This window comes from Teleopsis dalmanni, chromosome 2, assembly GCF_002237135.1.
Source record: "Teleopsis dalmanni isolate 2A chromosome 2, ASM223713v2, whole genome shotgun sequence".
Taxonomy (NCBI): domain Eukaryota; kingdom Metazoa; phylum Arthropoda; class Insecta; order Diptera; family Diopsidae; genus Teleopsis; species Teleopsis dalmanni.
Window position 1 is genome coordinate 200569397 of NC_051847.1, and position 6098 is coordinate 200575494.

Consider the following 6098-nt stretch of genomic DNA (forward strand, 5'->3'; position numbering starts at 1 on the left):
TGGTTACCTGTTAATTTGCATTTGAACTAACTTCCAAACAAAATTCGTAGTGACAAACTTAAACGTTAATTATAAGCAGGAGGTAGCTTGCCTTGTCAATAGCTTAGATGGGTACATGGGTAAATGCTATGTTGGGCTAGACTGTTTGTTTATAGAATTCCATTTACTTTATTCAAAAAATGATAATTTTTAATTAACAAATATAGAAAATAATATTTTATTTAAAACAAATCTTCGACCTGTATCACATACATATAAGAGAAAAAAAAAATAAAATTAAAACAACAAAAAAAAAATTAATTAAATTGGTCAAGAATAAAATTATAAATATTTTGACCAAGAAACAAAGCAGTTAACCACTATTAACACCAACTCAAAACAATAAAATTCATTTAACGTTTTATTTATCAATTTTACGAATATCTGTACAAGTTTTATGCATTTTCTTGATTGATAAAGCGCCGCAACCCATCAAACCCGAACCGATCGATGTGTGACCCCTAGAAAGAAGTTTAGACCGATTTAACACGACATCTCACGACATGATCAAATATTTACAATTTATGGTTGTTGTTGTTATTGCTGCCGTACATAGTTGATTTATTTGTATTTTTATTTTTATTTAAATTATTTTTTTTTTCATATATTTAATTTTATTTGTTTTATTTAATATGAATTTTTGTTTCTGCGAACTTAATTGGTGGCTTCGCGTCGTTGGCAGTTATGATACTCGACGCGTAGCGCTGCAGACTCAGTTCAACGCCAACTGTCCAGCATAGAGGTCGGATGTGGCAGTATCGCGCATACGTCGTTTTTGAAAAGAAAATATTACAAAATATATAAATAAATAACAAAAAGAAAAAAAAGAAAATAATAATAATCAAATAAATGGATAACTGAAAAAACCGTTTTTAATAAAAACCGATCTTAGCAAAAACCGTAAAATCGTTTTTTTTTTGGAGTAAAATTAAATTAAGCGACAAACTTGAACTTGCGCGTGCGCGCGCGCGACTTTTCATTTAAACTTGGTAAAGAAAATAATTAATATTAATAAACTTAAATAAAAATAAAAATAAAAATAAAAAAATTATATTAAATATTGCAATTTTCGTTTTTTCTTTGGTTTTGTATTTTGTTGCAACAAAACAACCAATTAAGTGCAAAAAAAATATTTGTTTTAATATTGAACTAATTTTTTAGCATTGAAGTTTGCTTTTTCCGTGCGCGTCTTCGCAACCAACGCGTTTTATTTATTTAATTTTTATTTATTTATTTTTTTTCGTCGGAATTCAAACCGTTTTATATATATACATATATATGTTGGCTATTTACGAAACTGTTTATTTATTTTATTTTTTTTTTAACAATTGTATGTGTTTACATTTTGTGTAATTTATTATAAATAAATAAACCGACCAAAGCAAATTAAAGCTTCAGCTCAACTGGAGCAATTTTATTGCCGATAAAAGATAACAATTTTTGTATTGGTAAATTTCATAATTTTTTTAAAAATATTTTTTAAAAACTTAAATTTAAGTGTTTTCTAAACCAATAAAAGGAAAGAGAGAAGATTAATATAAAGGATGTTTGAAGAGGTCAATATATGTACATATGTATATAAAAATAGTGTTATAATAGTAGTAACTGAATCTGATAAAACATGATTAGAGAAGAAACTATTTTCTCTACTTATTATAAATCTACTTTTATTGAAACTGTTCTAGTTGCTCGGGCCCGAATCGTTATAGTGGTAGCTATACAAATTCGCTCGCAGTCGCCTCCTGCAGTTAAAGGCATATTTCGTGTGTTCCCCCTACCAACCGCACGATCTTGTGTACAGTATCTACTATGGCGTGGTTCCATAGCTCGTCACTGCCTAGCAGCCCGTCTGCTGGTATTACGATTCCTTCTGGCACCACATGCATTTTGAACTGCAGGTGAGAGATTATTACATGCTGTATTCTTACTGTACCCAAGGTATCTGTGCTTCCTTCGAATGCTCCCACTAGATCTCAATGTCCGCTGGGTCGTATTCGAGTGAATCCGCTTTAATTAGATTCGTATCTGCACCTAAATAGACTAAAAGCATAAATTGTGTCTTCGTTGATTAGTCGTTGATTGATTGCTTAATTCTCTGACCCCACAATTTTTCGCGATATCGGAAATACAACTGTCATTGGTATTGCCATTTTTTAACAAACTCTCCCTCTTCTGTATCGTTCATCTGACGATATTCAAAATAGTCATTACCGCCATGGAAAACCCATATGATTATGCAGTTATACATTTTTTCGAACTTGTCATTTTTATCCCCGTTCCGTGATGCTATATTTTGTTGACTTATAGCCCATATGATACTTATCTCTTCGCTGAAAGTTACTCTTTTTTTCCTTATTGATTATATTATTATATAAAACTATTATATATTCTTATAGTCAAGAACAATCGTTTGATTTCATTCTTTATATGTCAGGCTCTTATTTCTTGGAGTATTAGTCGTAAACCTGTCACCCGATAGTTTCACATTTTCGCCGATTATTTATTTTTCTTTTAACTGAAAGGTAGATATATATCAATATTTCTATATACCTGATATAAATGTTCTAATAAGTTGTTGGGAAAAATTTTAACTAGGTTATTTTCCTTCTAATTCACAATGTTTTCATGTTGGTTGAAATAAAAAGTATTCTCAGTTTTTTGCCATTAGATGGTGTTGGTACCCATATATCAATATATCTTTATAACTTCGCCTGTGCTTTTAAAAGTTGCTGTTAAAAATTTTACTCAGGTTCTTTTTCTTCTAATTCCCAATATTTTCATATTCGATGAAATAGAAAGTATTCTCAGTTCCTTGCAATTAGATAGTGTTAGTACCCATATATCTAGCAACGCTAATGTGATTATATCAAATGAACATGCATTTGAAAGGTGATAATTCAAGCACAATTTTTTTGTGAAGCAATTGTGTAATTCGTTGTTCTTGTAAAATCTTATAAAAATTTGAAAATGAGTGAAATATCTAAAAAAAATACCATGTGCGATGCTTAATTACTATAAAAAAACATGTCGAAAATTTTGTAAGGTTCACAGTGAGGTTGCCGTGAGTAATGAGTCATGATTGATTTATTCGATTCCCTTTCGGAAATAATATAACAAGGCCAATATAATGTATATGATTTTTATGTATATAATTATGGTTCTTCTTCGCTCACTCACTAATACAGCTCATTGTTGCACCTAATTCTATACATCCCATCCCATCCATTCTATTAAAAGGTCAAAAATCTTTCGCAAAGTTTTTCTTTCACAAATCGCTAGTTGATTAAGTTTTGTTTTTGTCAATTTATGGATTTCATGACAAGGAACAACAAATTTTGACTTATAGATATATATCCAATTTGTCCATTAACAACACAAACATTTTATATTATTGTCCACAACAGTAAATTAGAATAATAAGCATACCGAGGATTATATAAAATAACTCTATGCAAAAAAATTAAGCGGTTGGAGATTTATCGATTTTGGGGACAATCTCAACAAAACGGTTCTGTTATAAGTCGCTGGGAAGTGCATTTGGGATGTAGACCCGGCCGTTCTTGTAACCTCAACCAAACTGTCAAGTTTATTGATTAAAACAGTTGGTATCTGGTGTAATAGAACCCTTCTATTTAGCAGATGGCTAGAAAATTGATGAAGCACAATATTTGCAAATAAGATACTGATCTTACAATATCTTACATCTATTAGATTAAAATATCTAGGGCGAGGTTCTTTGATGTTGGGCAAAACTTTAGAATGTAATATTTACAGCACCGGTAGTAGCTATCTACCGAGAAGTGCCAACATTCAACTGATTTGTAATATATTATAGAAAAGTTTTGTGTGCTTCTTATTCTAAAAAAAACGTTAATATTAGTGACATAAATAAATCTTAAAAAATAATAAAACAAGTCTGCTTATATTATACATTAATACTGAGAAACCCTACAAGTGACCGAACTGCCTTTTCCATTATAAAAGTGTGTTCAGTTTCAGAAAAAATAATTTTGCTTCATGGAGCAGAGTTATTAAATATAATTGCATAAATATTTTACTTCTTAGTATTCTTTTTATGTCTATTAAAAGTTATCTTTCGAAAGGACAACAATCTATGAAATACACTACTATATAAGCATGAGCATTGGCAAAAGAAAAATGTTTTCCAACACTTATCAGATAGAATGATACAATTATCTAAAACGTTTCAGTTCATGGCCTATTATGTCTATTATGGACTATTATAATTACAATCATAAGATAGAAGACCACAGCTTTTTAGAAGATATTTTTTGACAGCGGTAGTGTCATTCGTTAGCTGATTCTAATGAACTGACTTAACACCTATCGAATCGAATGCAGAAGAAAACAATTGATTTGACTTTAGAACTGGATTGAGCATTGAATTGAATTGAATAAAAATTAACTATTTTTATGTGAATTGTACTGTACTTAATTTAGTCTAGTTTTTTAGTCCAATTTTTTCACGGAACATTTGAAGAAACTTAAGTCGCCAAAAAATCCAAGTACTTTTGAAACAAATTTATTAAGCGAGTCACCAATTTTTTATTCTTCCTGTTTTGAAGATTCAATATTATTAACTATTCTTATTATTAATATTTATGGTATATAATTTAGAACAGGGCTGTACAAAGCACGGCCCGCGGCTAATATTTGTAGGGCCCGCGACATGTTTTTAATCGACTATAATAATACAAATTTTCTAATATCAAAATTTCTTTTGGTGTATTGAATTTAAATGAATTTAAATTGATAAATTAATAAAACTAAACTTAACATTATAACAACTAATAACGCATGTATTTGTTCCTGCGGCCCCCCAATCTATACAGTGATTTGTATTGGCCCGCGATCGCATCTGGCTTGGACAGCCCTGATTTAGAATATAAATTGTTATATTTCATTGAACTTTCATATTGAAATAATCCATTTTCAATAATATTTAAGAGATAATAATAGCAAATTTTTATTGCAAATTAATATCTAAAATTTTTCTGCAACTAATTTCAATTTATTTTTAATGACGTATGAATAAATATTAAGAGCATTATTAAAAATAAAGAAAATGGAACTAATGATGTTGATTTTCATATACCTCAAATGAACCATTGACTACACTTTTTAATGCCAATATTATAGTCAATATATATTTTTTGATTTTTTTTCCTTCTTCAATTTGCACTTTAGTTCCGCTTAGTACTTACGTAATTCCCCTAAATTAATTTCTGCTACTCTTTAAGCTTTCTTTACTGCAACTGGTACGATCGACACAACTAAAATATCTCATTTGTCTTCAATTATTACACCAAAGACCTCCATCGTCTTTCTCAATCATCTCAACAAAAACTGAATTCCACATTTCCTTTGGCGCGTTGCTTTTTGTTTTATTTATAAATTGTTTTATAGGTTTTTTTTGTTAATAATTTTATTTATTTTTAAATTTTTTTCTGATCATTTTTATTATTGATTTTACTTAAACCTTTTACTGTATTGTCTCGTTTCACTTGATATTTTGTTAATCTTTCTTTTACTTTTTCGTTGCGTCTCCGAATTTTAAAAAATTTTTTTTTCTTTAAATAATTTCGCTTGCATAATTTTACCGCTACATCTTCATGCATAGCACATTATCAGGTCCATCACTATATTGGGTTTAATGCGTTTTTATCTGAGAGATTATCACTTCTCGATTTTTGTTATACACCTATGTATGTAATATGGGTATATCGTGGAATATTAAATAATTAAAGCCATAAATATTTTCATTGATTCAAAATTTTTTTCTATATTTGTCTTACCAAATCTTCCAACTATGTACTATATGAAATAACACCAATTGAAACCATATCGGTCACCCTAAACGCTGTATATCTCAAAAAACTTTAATTTGGTCTGAATTAGTTTTATATAGCGCTAGCTACATTAAATAAATTCCTCCATGATCAATAGCAACTTATAAAACATATTCCCTAAGATATACTGCGACAATGACATATCATTAAATCTATTTCCCTAATAAAAATAAAGATACAGCAACTTTA